The sequence below is a fragment of the Notolepis coatsorum genome (genome assembly GCF_963971535.1).
Source record: "Notolepis coatsorum genome assembly, chromosome: 17".
Classification (NCBI taxonomy): domain Eukaryota; kingdom Metazoa; phylum Chordata; class Actinopteri; order Aulopiformes; family Paralepididae; genus Notolepis; species Notolepis coatsorum.
The window spans coordinates 17630606-17646400 of NC_140181.1; positions in this window are offsets into that span (position 1 = coordinate 17630606).

Consider the following 15795-nt stretch of genomic DNA (forward strand, 5'->3'; position numbering starts at 1 on the left):
TGACAGACAGCCTCTCTCTCCCGCTGGGGTCAGGGTTAGGACCCGCCCAGCTCCTCAGTGACGGACAGCCTGAGGGGAAAACATGGACGTCACTGAAGGCATACGCGCACGCACACACACAGGGAGATCACTGAAGGCATATGCGCACACACACAGGGAGATCACTGAAGACATACAGTACATGCACACACACACACACACACACCACACACACACACACACACACACGGAGATCACTGAAGGCAAATGTTCAAAATAGGGGAGACAAACTAACTGTGCTCCAATGCCAATAACGTTCAGTTTTGTGGTATATAATCTCGAGTAATAAGCTAAATTAAAAAAATTCATACACTAGTCATTTGTTTGAAGGCAGCTAGAGGCCGTTGGGAAGTGTAGTTTAAAAAATGTCCAACGCTCATTGAGAGCTCTGGATGTCCTCCTCTCCAAATGACTGTATACAATCGTCATCATTCAGCGACGGACGCTTTTTCAAAATGGCGGACCCCCGCCATCAAAACAACACATTTCAAAAACTAAAATCTCACTAATAACACTTAACCTATTGGTAAACAAACGTATTGCTGAAAATATACACTATGACTGCTGTTGTGACATGGTTACTCTTGAATAAGTTTGAAAACAAAATCTATAATTATGTCAGACAGTCTAGAGAGACTGATTTATGACGTGATGTCATTTGCGGTCCGGCACCGGGATTATATACCACAAAACTGAACGTTATTGGCATATATTGGAGCGCAGTTGTCTCCCCTATTTTGAACATTTAGCAACCATCCGATTTTAAATCAGTTTAAAAATAGCGGAGCTGTCGCAAGAATACAAAACCTACTGTACAGTAGATTTCATTCTCTGTTCTTCATGCATGCCTGGTGATACTAAATCCAAATTGAACTCTGCCATTGGAAAGAGTAGATTTGGCCTGATCCATAATGTGCAAGTTGGCTATAATAAGGTCATTTATAGGCCTCATAATCTATAATAATATTTCAAATTGCATTGGTCCGGATGGCAGAATTCAGTACTGCATCTACAAAACCTTTACATTTAATGGAGAGAATGGGGAAGATAGAGAGGGGGAGTGAGAGAGAGAGAGAGAGAGAGGGAGAGATAGAGAGGACAGGATGAGAGATGGAGAGCACAGGAGAGAAGGAGAGGACAGGAGAGAAGGAGAGGAGAGGACAGGAGTACTGGAGGAGAGGACAGGAAGAGAGAAGGAGAGGACATGAGGAGAGAACATGAGAAGGAGAGGAGAGAAGGAGAGGACATGAGAAGGAGAGGAGAGGACATGAGGAGAGGACATGAGGAGAGAACATGAGAAGGAGAGGAGAGTACAGGAGGAGAGGACATGAGGAGAGAACATGAGAAGGAGAGGAGTACAGGAGGAGAGGACATGAGGGTATAGTACAGGAGGAGAGAAGGAGAATACAGGAGTACAGGACAGGAGGAGAGAAGGAGAGAGGACAGGAGGAGAGAAGGAGAGAGGACAGGAGGAGAGAAGGAGAGTACAGGAGGAGAGGACAGTAGGAGAGAAGGAGAGGACAGGAGGAGAGAAGGAGAGGAGTGAAGGGGAGGAGAGAAAGGAATAAGCTCAACGGCACTTGAATTAACTTTAACTTTAACTGTTAAACTGTTTTATATCCTGTAAAATATAGAATAGTTTCACTATTTTTCCACCCAGACCCACTTAAAATGCTGTTTCCCAAATATTTATATTCCTCACTGATATCTTTAGCATTGAGAAATGTACCACTGCAGCAATGGTTTAGGCCAGGGCCTTCAAACACCATGATTATCTACTTTTCAAACACCATGATTATTTACTTTTCAAACACCATGATCGTTTACTTTTCAAACACCATGATAAATCTAAGTTACAAACACTATGAGAAATCCATTTTTCAAACACCATGATAAATCTACTTTTCAAACACCATGACAATGAGGTGAAATAAACATTTTAAAGGTGTAATCTACTTTTCAAACACCATGACAATGAGGTGAAATAAACATTTTAAAGGTGTTATCTACTTTTCAAACACCTTGACAATGAGGTGAAATAAACATTTTAAAGGTGTAATCTACTTTTCAAACACCATGACAATGAGGTGAAATAAACATTTTAAAGGTGTAATCTACTTTTCAAACACTGTGACAATGAGGTGAAATAAACATTTTAAAGGTGTCATCTACTTTTCAAACACCATGACAATGAGGTGAAATAAACATTTTAAAGGTGTCATCTACTTTTCAAACACCATGACAATGAGGTGAAATACACATTTTAAAGGTGTAATCTACTTTTCAAACACCATGACAATGAGGTGAAATAAAAAAAAAATTATCCACTTTTTTCTTTTCTTGTATTTTCCTCCAATCCCAATTGAGTCGTTATGCCAATTCCCCCCTCCCCTTCCTGGTCGTTGCGTGCATTTGCCCCCTACTTGCCGGTCTAGGGAGCCCTGAAGTCTATCACATGCTTCCTCCGATACATAGGAGACAGCCAGCAGCCTCTTTTCACCTGGCAGCGAGGACTCTCATTGGGTGAGTGTAACGTGTGGGAGGGCACACTACCTCACCCAGATCCCTTCCTCGCTGTGCAGGCGCCCTGACCGACCTGTAGGAGTTTACAATGACCAGATTACCACCCACCGGCTTGCCTCCCGCTGACACTGCCAATTGTGTCAGTATGACGACCGCCCAAGCCGGAGGCACCGCTGACAGCTGGATTCTATACCAGTGTCTCTGCGGTGGTAGACAGACGCTTAGTCCGCTGCGCTACCCGGCCGCCTGTGAAATAAACATTTTAAAGGTGTATTGTAGAAGGAGCTTCTACCCCCAGGCCATCAGGATGCTCAATGACAATACCCATCATCTACACTCACTGCACACACATCCACATTCATTCATTTATATTTACATTTAGTCATTTAGCTGACGCTTTTATCCAAGGACAAGTCATCAGAAAGGGTACAACTCTATCATTCATTCATTCACACGTACACACTCACTTTAAACAAACACTCACCTTACCACTCACTTTAGACACTTTAAATTGATCTATTATTAAAGAGATTTGCACCACATTCATACCTCATTTGCACCGTAGGTTTTGTACCTCTGCATTGTACATCACTGTTAGTCATTTTACTCTGTATTGTATATATGTGTATATTGACTTTACTTACTTACTTACTTCTTACTTACTTATTACTGTATGAAGCACACTCTCAGGGGCTCATACAGAAACAAGCATTTCATCATAAAGTATTCTGTATTGTGTGTTGTGACAAATAATAAACAAACTTGAACTTGAACTTCCCTGTGTGTTTTTATCATGGTGTGGTTATACTATTAATCTGGATTGTCTATGTTATTCTAATGTTAATCAAGGATGAAGACTATTTCACCATACATGACGCATCATAGCTTTTTGCTCGCTGATGGGGTCCCATGTTGTGCAGTAGGTGCCCAACAGCCTGAGTCAGCCACTGGTTAAGAGGCTTGTGTGAAAAACACACCGCCCGCTTGGCCTTCGTTGTCCCGGTAAACCGAGGACCGGACTCGCTACAGGACGGCTGATGTGACACAGGCCCTTCAGAGCATGCAGCAGCTTTAAACAGCAGGCTGATGTGATTATGATGACAGTAATCACATTTGGTCAGAAATCCGAGCAGAACACATACGAGAGAGAGAGAGAGAGAGAGAGAGAGAATAAGCCGTATAGGCTACCGACTCTTGTTCTCTCTCTCAAACACACCCGTGTTTTGTTTTAGAAGTGAAAATGCTGCAAGGTCAAACTGCTGAGCCATGGGTAACCCGTCACGACTCACGAGTCTTCTACCTACCAAGAGTATAGGTACATACAGGCTCGAGATCAAGTACAAACAACACAGTATCCTTCATCGCTGCATGCAGTATATGACCCGTGCTTCTCCATTTAAAATGCCATACACACACATACATAACCTGCTACTAGCGCTTGACACCAGTTCACAACATGTCTGTGATGATGCGCACGGCACAGGCCCATGCAGCGGCAGGATGACAAGGCACGCGCAACATCTGCGCAGCATCCCTCCTTTTCAGCTGCTGCGGTGAAATAATAATAAAGCGTGGCGACGACGGGAAACAGACCAACAGATATACGCTACAAACAGTACGTTTGAATAATAAACAGTATGTTTTAATAAACAGTAGTCTACATACTCGCCTTGTTGTTATGTTATCCTGTTGTTAAAACACTCCATTCAGCAGGTGTATTTATTGACAGTCCTTCACGTGCCCTTACTAGCTCTTGCCCCCCCCCTGTGCCCCCCTGTTTAAAACCTAGCATCGCCCCTGGCCCTTACTAGTATATTATACACGCCGATAGGAGCACAGGCTGTTCCGTTATAAATGACAGCTAATAACGGTTCAACGGAATATAAAAGATGCACGCCGGTCGACTGAAAGAAGAAGAAGCCCTTCCTTCCTACCTGTTCCCGCTTCCTCCTGGCTGGGCGACTGTTTTCTTTTACGGTTCTTCCATCATCTCGCCGGTGTTCTTGTTTTGTTGTTGTTGTTAATAACCGGCTGCTGCGGTTGTTCTTCTTCGCAATCGCAAGGTCTCTCCGCTCGAGCGGCGGTCCTCCTCGCTCACGCGCCCGGGGAGGAGGGGGGGGGCTGCGTGAGAGGTGCGCTCGAGACGAGACACCAGTGTGTTGATGATGAGAGCAGCTGCGTAACATCATGACGTCACCCGTTTTAAAGGGGAAACACCGCGCGCGGCATCTTTCCAGGAAGACTCTTCATTATCGCGCGACCACATAATGTACGTTCCCCCAGCTGTTTATCTTGTGTTTAGTTTTTAGGCTCTTGTTCCCTTAGATGTAGACGTTTTCTAACATAAACATTATATCATCCTTTTACATATCTGTACTGTATCTGACTATACATATCATTTACCTGTACTGTATTTGTAAATCTGGTATGTCATAAATGTATAGATGTAGCAGTACTGTTTATCTGTATGTTGTGTATGTCATATATATCTATGTTATGATGAATTGAAAATGGGGGACGCTGATGTAAACAAGACGAAAGTCTTTCTCTGGTCTGCATCCCCTTAACAATTGTGTGTATTGAGCTGTAGGCCCTACTGTATTGTACCCATTCTGCAATCTGTTAATAAAGTTTTCAATCAATCAATCAATCAATCACCTCCTCTTAAGCTGCTGGCTAGTATGCCTTACTACCATAGTGAACCAGTGGATGCCAAACTTATTTTTGTTTACTTGTTGCGTGGGTAAACACACTTGTTGAATGCACATCACAATCACTTTTCTTGACCAATACCTTTTGTTAATGCCCATTTAGTTCCTTTAAAAGTTACATTGACACATTAGTAATACCTCTCTAAAATTACAATCTAATCTAATTTACTATAAATGTCTCACGTTTTTTTGTTGCAGTGTTTCTTTTCTAATACAATAGCTGACAGTAAATGATGGATGGTGTACGGATGGATGATTAATGGGTGAATTAATGAATTAGTAACCGGATGTATGAATGATTTATGTATGGATGTAAGATGTGTAAGCCCATGTCGTAATGTAAGTATGTATGAATGGGTCGGAAAATACTATGTATTTCCAATACTGCCACCATGTCCATCTGCCTGGAGTTTGATACAGACATGCAGACACTCTGCATAGCGTTGGGGGGGTTGCAGGGGAAACATGCCCCCCCTCAATATTGAGAAGAGGTAAATGTGTCCCCTTCAAAATATATGGCTAATATGAAAGACAACCCCCTCCCCAAAAGAGATAAGAAATAAGGGGGTCAAAACATTTATATATCCTTCTGGCTGTAACTATATATAATAGAAGATTTGTTGAACATTGTTAGAGTTGTGCCCTTCCTGATGACTTGTCGTACAGAACTTGTAAGTTGCTTTGGATAAAAGTGTCAGCTAAATGACTAAATGTAAATGTAGGAGAATACATATTGTAAAGCAATACAGAAGGCCTGAGAGCCTCACTGCATTACATTCCATTATATTTGTGTCAGCAGGTCTTTTCCTTTACATAAATAAAGACATTTCCACCATTAATTGATGCAGAAAAGGCACAGATTGGTGCAGAAAAGTACAGTGTTTGACACTTAAAGTGTGTCCCCACTGTTGAAACGAAACCTACGCCCTTGTACAAATATTTGAAAGCTATACAGAACATGCACACACACACACAAACACACTCATGCATGCACACACACAAACACACGCACGCACACATGCATGCACACACACACACACAAACAAACACACACGCACACACTGCGCACACACACACATTGCGGTATTGTAATTCAAACCATGTTCTAAAATTGGTAGCAAACCACAAGGGAATCCCCATGATAAACACTACATGAAATAGAGATACTATGCAGAGAGAAGAAACTGTGTGTGTGGGTATACTGTATATAGGGATATGTAATGTATATATATATATATATATATATATATATATATATATATATATATATATATATATATATATATATATATATATATATATATATATACGCGACGCCACTGCAAATGCCATCAACATAAATAATGCATATGCTGCTCAACCAGCACTAGACTTTCCTTTCTTTAAAATAAACACAGAAAAACAATGTCAACAATGTTTAACTTCCCTGATTGTCAGTTCTTAATATATATATATATCAAACTTTCTTTTTATTTATTTAACAGATTGCAGAATGGGTACAATACAGTATAAGGGGATGCAGACCAGAGAATGACGTTTGTCTTGTTTACATCAGGGTCATTAATACTGCTGGAGCATTGGTTCATTTTTGGTCCGATCTTTCCTTGCATGATTTTCGAAATTCGAGACACATATTCGGTTGCAAAAAGGTGTCCCACGGTCTCCTCTATGGCCGTGAATATTTTCACGCGGATCGGAATCACGGCGCGCCCGTGGGACACTTTTCCGTTTCGGCGAGTTTATTCCACGCTTGCGGCTTTCCTTTTCTAAGCATTTTCGGGGCTACATGTGAATGAGTAAAAGTTGCGGGACGCCCAGATGTTTCCACGATAGAAAGCTTGCGTGGATCCCATAATAGGCTCACTTAATACAGCGTTTTTAAAATCACGCAACATTTTCAGGGTCGCAAGCCGACCTTTTCCCCTCGTTTTCGATGATGGAAGTGATTTAGCAAAAGCTTCGGCACGCCGAGAGGTACCCGTGGATTTAATCTCGCGAGGATCGGGGCAATATTCGGCCCGTGGGAGCAGTCACGGGTTAATACAATGTTCAGAGTGCAGAGGGGAGGTGTGCAGAGGGGAATCCACACTCATGATTCTTCTCACAGCCCTGTTTTAAACTTTTAGGGTGTGGCAGTCAGCTCGAATCTGATTGGCTAGGATCGGTTTTGGACTCTAGATAATGGTTGAGGCTGGAGAAAGAGACCTACCCCCTGCCTCCTCTCCTATATAGCCGCAGTGAGCACAGTGAGTCTGACAGTGTGTTAGAGGGAGTGAGAAGGAGAAGAGGGAGACATTAAAAAAAAATAAAAAAAATTATAACACAGATGCACAGATGAAAAAGAATGTAAACTATATGAAAAAAAAATTATATATAATTTTTTTTTCTTCATATTTCATATTTGATATTAATTCATATTTTAATAGGGAGGCCTGGCTTCCGTTGGCTTCCATAAGGATTCGCCACTGGGCCTTTGTCTATAATGTGGCCACAAAAATAGAAAGGTTTAATAACTTTTTGCTAAGTTAATACTTTGACAAATGTAGCCTACTGTATATTTTTCAGTCAGTTCGGTCTTTGTGTGCCAAACATTATTTAAGGCAACCACTGTAAACTTTTTTTTTACCAAATAAATGAGGAGCATGTTTAAATCAGCAATGCCTCCCCTCTTGCTGTACCAAAATCTCTCCTAGCTCTAACCGGTCACTGTCAAAATCATGTGCCTGATGTCAAACTGCCTCATTCTTTCAGTTTTTGCATGACTACCTGTACGTCCGTGAGAATAACTGAAAAGTTGGATTATTTTTAGACTATATAAATCTTATGCTGATGTATGGTATTTTTGGAGCGTTACATAAAAAAAAAAAAAAAAAAAAACACATACCGAACCGAAAACCGTGACCCCAGAACCGTGGATTTTGTGAACCGTTCCACCCCTAGTATCTATAGGGTTAGCAAGAGTAGCTGTATCTACATTAGGGTTAGCATGAGTAGCTGTATCTACATTAGGGTTAGCATGAGTAGCTGTATCTACATTAGGGTTAGCATGAGTAGCTGTATCTACATTAGGGTTAGCATGAGTAGCTGTATCTACATTAGGGTTAGCATGAGTAGCTGTATCTACATTAGGGTTAGCATGAGTAGCTGTATCTACATTAGGGTTAGCATGAGTAGCTGTATCTACATTAGGGTTAGCATGAGTAGCTGTATCTACATTAGGGTTAGCATGAGTAGCTGTATCTACATTAGGGTTAGCATGAGTAGCTGTATCTACGTCAGAGCAGATAACAAACAAGAAGCCCTTTTCACGTAAAATTTTATAAACAGGTACATTATGTATGTAAGAAGGTCAAGCCTAATTTAAACTGTTTTCGTTTTATTAGAAGGGATCTGTCAACTAAAGCTGCTCAACTTTATATGCACGCTATGATTCTTTCCCACTTGTCTTATTGTATCACATCATGGTCACAAACCTCACAAACCTCACAAACCATACTAAAACCCATAATTATATTATACAAACAGGCTATAAAAATCATGGACCGTAAACCAATGCGATGGCATCACTGCAGTGTTTTGAGTAAGCACAATCTTTTCACGTTTGACAATTTATGTAATTTTCTGTAATATCAGACTCGTTTTTAAATGTTTGCACAATCATGTATCATCATTATTTTCTGGACTGGTGGTTAGACGTTGGAGCTCTAGCAGAGCAAACACACGAGCTTCCAATAATGGTGACTGTACTGTTCCCATGTGCAAGAGTTCGTTTGGACAGTCTGCCTTCTCCGTTAACGGGGCAAACTTATGGAACTCTCTGCCTACTGGCTTAAAACTGGAGTCCAATGCCAACGTCTTCAGCAGAGGACTCAAGGTATGGCTGAAATCAACGCAGCAGTGCTCACATATGTAGATTCAAAGGAATGTGAATCACTACCCACCTTCAAAAACACTCTCAAAGAACACCTACGGGAGACTGCAATTCGAAACTGGCCCCTACAAATGTCTTAACCCAGTTGTACAGTAAATTACCAAGTATGGCTTTGTCAGTATTCCAATGTACAGTGTACAGTGTGTCGTCCCCCCTACCCCAACCCCCCCCCCCCCTCCAATGTACAGCCCCCACCCACCAACCCCATCCCACCCACCCAACCTCCTCCAATGTACAGTTTCTACGTCAAATGTATATACACTCTTTTTCTGGACACTTTTTGTATCACAAACAGTACTGTATTTGCAAATCTGGTATGTCACAAATGTATAGATGTAGCAGCAGTACTGTCTATCTGTATGTCATGTATGTCATATATGTTATGATGAATTGAAAATGGGGGACCCTGATGTAAACAAGACGAAAGTCTTTCTCTGGTCTGCATCCCCTTAACAATTGTATGTATTGAGCTGTACTGTACTGTACCCATTCTGCAATCTGTTAATAAACTTTTCAATCAATCAATCAATCAGACACGGACTGGTTTTGTTGTTTTGATCATGGACTCTTGCTCTGGAAAATATTTGTTCTGATTTGTGATTTTAATTCTGTATTTTACTGTTGATTTTATTATATCTTTTAGAAAAGCCTCAATGGACTGGTGTCGAAAACGAGCACTTGTGCTATAAACACACAAAACAGCACATCTGGTCTGTCCACTGTCGCTGGTCCAATGTGGCTGTGGTGTCCATTTTAAATAAACATTTCCATTCATTTTCATTTATTCATTCATCTTCACTTGTCAGATGATATAGAGTCTCTAATGATAGATACGACACTCCTCACTGTGTCCTTTATGAGAAGGTTGGTTGGTCCTCGCTGATGGAGAGGCATAACAAACACTGGTATCTGTTCATTCTTAAGGCCCTTATTGGTAAGCTACCTCCTTATACTACATCATTATTTGTAAGCTACCTCCTTATACTACATCATTATTGGTAAGCTACCTCCTTATACTACATCATTATTGGTAAGCTACCTCCTTATACTACATCATTATTGGTAAGCTACCTCCTTATACTACAGCATTATTGGTAAGCTACCTCCTTATACTACATCATTATTGGTAAGCTACCTCCTTATACTACATCATTATTGGTAAGCTACCTCCTTATACTACATCATTATTGGTAAGCTTTTTGCATTTAGCTATGCCTCTAGCTCATCCACATCTGTGCACAACAGTCTTAAAAGCTTGAGATTCTCCCCTCTGTTGCAGTTTAAAACCTTGATTTCCAACCTTTGTCAATCAAGTTGTACGTGTTTTAATTGATTTATTATCCGTGCTTTTTGCCTTGTCTTGTTGTCTTATTGTTATGATTTTATATGCTGTGTGATTTTATATGCCTTTTTTGGGGGGTTATTTCTGTATGAACACTCAACGTGACTGTAAATGAGGGAAACCTCTGTTGCCTTTAACATTTAAATAAAGCTTTGAAATGAATCAGATGTAACCATAGCTACAGAATAATGAATTAATAATGAATTAATCTATGGTTACACCTGTGTTCAGTTCACCATCTATGACACACCAAAATCTGAAACCCATTATCACGTTTTGAAGCAATCAATTCCTAATTTCCACATAGTGTGATATTAAGCTCTTACCAGTAGAGGGCACCAAATAACCAGTTTCCTATTCAGGTCTCCACTCTCATAAATTATTTTATATATCAGATTCAGATTCAGATTTTTTTATTGTCACTTATTTCAGTACTTTACAACAAGAAGAGTGAACATCTATTTATTGTGGTCCCTCGGCCATAGCAGCTTCCAATAATAAAAATACAATAAATTTAGCATAGAATAAAATAAGATGACTAAAAGAAAGATGACTACCGGTATATACAGTTCTAAGAAGTGTGCAGTGCAATACAATACATTTAGCGTAGAATAAAATAAGATGACTAAAATAAAGATGACTATATACAGTTCTAAAAAAGTGTGCATATATCTAAGAGATGTATTAAAAAAAATGGAGAAAAGAGATGAACGACATCCTTCTTGAGTGCAGTTCACACTGAATTCTATGGAGTCGCTTTGATGTGGAATGACAGCACCTGGTTAGAGTTAGGTGAATGACAGCACCTGGTTAGAGTTAGGTGAATGACAGCACCTAGTTAGGGTTAGGTGAGGTGAATGACAGCACCTAGTTAGGGTTGGGTGAATGACAGCACCTGGTTAGAGTTAGATTTAGGTGAATGACAGCACCTGGTTAGGGTTAGATTTAGGTGAATGACAGCACCTGGTTAGGGTTAGATTTAGGTGAATGACAGCACCTGGTTAGGGTTAGATTTAGGTGAATGACAGCACCTGGTTAGGGTTAGAGTTAGGTGAATGACAGCACCTGGTTAGAGTTAGGTGAATGACAGCACCTGGTTAGAGTTAGGTGAATGACAGCACCTGGTTAGAGTTAGGTGAATGACAGCACCTGGTTAGGGTTAGAGTTAGGTGAATGACAGCACCTGGTTAGAGTTAGATTTAGGGTTAGGTGAATGACAGCACCTGGTTAGAGTTAGAGTTAGGGTTAGGTGAATGACAGCACCTGGTTAGAGTTAGGTGAATGACAGCACCTGGTTAGAGTTAGAGTTAGGTGAATGACAGCACCTGGTTAGGGTTGGGTGAATGACAGCACCTGGTTAGAGTTAGAGTTAGGTGAATGACAGCACCTGGTTAGAGTTAGAGTTAGGGTTAGGTGAATGACAGCACCTGGTTAGAGTTAGAGTTAGGGTTGGGTGAATGACAGCACCTGGTTAGAGTTAGAGTTAGGTGAATGACAGCACCTGGTTAGGGTTAGAGTTAGAGTTAGGTGAATGACAGCACCTGGTTAGAGTTAGAGTTAGGTGAATGACAGCACCTGGTTAGGGTTAGAGTTAGAGTTAGGTGAATGACAGCACCTGGTTAGAGTTAGAGTTAGGTGAATGACAGCACCTGGTTAGAGTTAGGTGAATGTGACCTGCCATAATGATCACGCCTGATTTTTTTTTTATCCACTTTTTCTCCTTATTTTCCATTTTCGTATCGCCAATTATTTTCCCCTTCAATTCTCCCCTCCCCTGTCTTGAACGTTGCTAGACTATGCCTCCCACTGGTCGGCAGTAGTGAGGATAGAAGCCTTGCATCACATGTCCCCTCCGGTACACGAGGAGGCAGCCTGTCGCATCTTTTCACCTGCCAGCGCGGTCTCTCAGTGGCGAGGAGTAACGCGTGGGAGGCTCGCGCTGCCCCCGATACTTCCTGACTCTGCTGTACAGGCGTCACCCAACCGACCTGTAGGAGTCGCTGTCCACAACGTCCAATCCCCACCCATCGACTTTCCACCCGCTAGCTCTGCCAATTGAGATAGTATGACGACTGGATGATCACGCCTGATTGAGAGGCACATGTTGATTCAGTGTAAGGCACCCCTTAGCATGTACCAATTATACATAGTAGTCAATTATACGATATGATATGATATGATATTTTCATTTATAATGCGCCCCCGGCCCCAGCCAACTTTTACATCGGTCTGGGGGGCAGCCCGGGAAAAAAAGAAGAAAGAAATTGTAATGGAAGAATTTCTTTAGACTTTCGTTTATCATTTAGTTTCCAGTGCGGGCAGCAAAAAGGTTTCAGACTCGTGTCCAATGGCTAATACAAATCTGTATCCACAATTATGATGTACACACTCACGGACTCCAGAATACGTTTTGAAGGTTCTTTACTTTCTTTGGGCAGTCACAAAGTACAACATCATTCTTCATAGGATATATAGACCGAACTAGGATCATGGACTACGGTCAAAAAGTGATGTGCTTCCAAACTGCATGGGCACTGTCTCACTACTAACTAGGCAATACATGTATGTTCACGGCATATCAAGACTCTCACACATGCGCAGTAACACATCTAAAGTACATTTAGCGTTAAATTCTTAGAATAATTCGCAACTAAATTATAAATATGGCTTATAGCATACCACAGCATTACAAATGAAACTACTGCTCATTTTCTATGCAATAACAAAATATATAAAATACAAATATATTCAAAATATGACTTTTCAAGATTTGGCTCTTACAGAAATAGACAGGACAATGGCGACAGGGAACCAGACAGACGGACAGACAGAGAACAGAAGAACACCTCAGACACACAACACAACAGCAAAGTAACTCAGTGATAATCAGGGGTGTAAAAAGTACCCAGAAATTATACTTAAGTAAAAGTATGGGTACCGTCTCAAAATCTTACTCAAGTAAAAGTCAGAGTATCTGGCTAAAAACACACTTGAGTAAAAGTAAAAAAGTTTCTACTTTTAAATGTACTTAAGTACTAAAAAGTAAAAGTAAAAACTTCTGATAGCAGGTGTTTAATCAAAGATCCCCATGTTCTAGTCTTGCACAAGGACCAATCAGCATGGGTGTGGGCGGGTTAATTTTCCATTGATGGGGATTTGATTGGCTGTTTTTAAATAAAGCGCGGCCGCAGGATTAATAACGTTAACGTTAGTTCGGCCAGAGAAACAAATATACTAATTAAAATGGTTGGACCTGCAAGATTTGTACTTTGTACTTTGTAGGTCTGCATTTTAAATGTAAGGAGTAAAAAGTATGTTTTTTTTCTCTGAAATGTAATTGAGTAAAAGTACAAGTATACAAACCTAATAATACTTGAGTAAAGTACAAATCCCCCAAAACAATACTTAAGTTTTGTAACAAAGTACAATTACTCAAGTACTTTACACCCCTGGTGATAATCTAGAGCGGAAATGTGGGTTTTAAGCATGGCCTTGAATGTCTGTACGGTATCGGCAGACTTCATGTTATTCCACAGTGTCGGCGCCATCACTGCCAGTTCTTCTGATTGCTCTGTTTGATTTTTTTGTTTTGTTTGGCCTTGTCATGTTTCCCATGTCAATAAAGCCCATTTGAATTGAATTGAATTGAATTGAATTGAGAGAGAGAGAGAGAGAGAGAGAGAGAGAGAGAGAGAGAGAGAGAGAGAGAGAGAGAGAGAGAGAGAGAGAGAGAGAGAGAGAGAGAGAGAGAGAGAGAGCGAGAGAGAGAGAGAGATAGAGAGGGAAATAGAGGGAGAGAGTCATCTCCAGCAGCACGTCAATCATGTGGACAACTTAATTATCTTTATCAGTGAGCCCTGCAGCATTGATCTACTCACTGCCTGTGTCGGACTACGGCTAATTAATTACAGCAATCATATCCTATAAGTGTAGGCATTTTGTTTTGATGACAGCGGCAACATTTCTAATGTATAGGATGGGAGGACAGTTAATGTATCTGGAGGATGGGAGGAGAGTTAATGGAAAACGACGCTTCTGGGTAATACTGCACTGAAAAGCTGCATAAAAAAATCGTTAAATAAAGTCTGGCAGCAACGCAGGGCTTGTGGTGGAGTTGATACGGAGGTAGTAACATTAGTGAACAACAGGTGGAGTTGGAACAGAGGTAGTAATGTTAGTGAACTTTGCCTGACTGGTACAAGAGGCTAAGTTGCTTGGCATGGTTCTTGATTCTGGTTTAAAGTAGACAAAGCAAATTGACAGTACCCTAACAAAAATAGGAAGGAGCATAGCTGTCCTAAAAGTCTGTGCCGACCAACTGGCCCCGGTATTCACTGACATATTCAACCTGTCCTTAGAACAGGCTGTCATCCCCACCTGTCTGAAGAAGTCCACCATTATCCCTGTACCCAAAAAATCCACGCCCGCTTGCCTCAACGACTATCGCCCTGTAGTTCTCACCTCCATATCCATGAAGTGCTTTGAGAAGCTAGTGAAGGGCTACATCTGTTCCTCCCTCCCCAACACCCTGGACCCACTGCAATTTGCATATCGCCCCAACAGGTCCACGGAGGACGCCATAGCCCATGTGCTGCACACAGCAGCATCACACCTGGACAAGAGGCAGGGGAACTATGTGAGAATGCTATTCATCGACTACAGCTCAGCATTCAATACCATAGTCCCCTCCAAGCTCATAGCTAAGCTCAGGGACCTGGGCTTGAACTATGACCTCTGCCAGTGGGTCTTGGACTTCCTGATGGGAAGACCCCAGGTGGTGAGAGCAGGCAACTGCACCTCCTCATCCATTACCCTCAACACGAGGGCCCCCCAGGGCTGTGTTCTGAGCCCCCTCCTCTACTTGCTGTACACACACGACTGTGTGGCACAGCGGAACAACAACACAATTATCAAGTTTGCTGACGACACAGTAGTGGTGGGCCTGATCTCTGCAAACGATGAGAGGGCCTACCTGGGAGAGGTAGAGGATCTGGCGCTGTGGTGCCGGGAGAACAGCCTCTCCCTGAACGTCAGCAAAACAAAAGAGATGATTGTGGACTTTAGGAGGTCAGGGGCTAGGGACTACAGCCCCCTCAGCATCGATGGGGCGCCGGTCGAGAGGGTGACCAGTTTTAAGTACCTCGGAGTCCACATATCCGAGGACTTGACATGGACCACACACATTGTCCACCACACACATTGTCAGACAAAGCTTTCCAAAAGCTCAAACAGTGAACTCCAAGCCCACG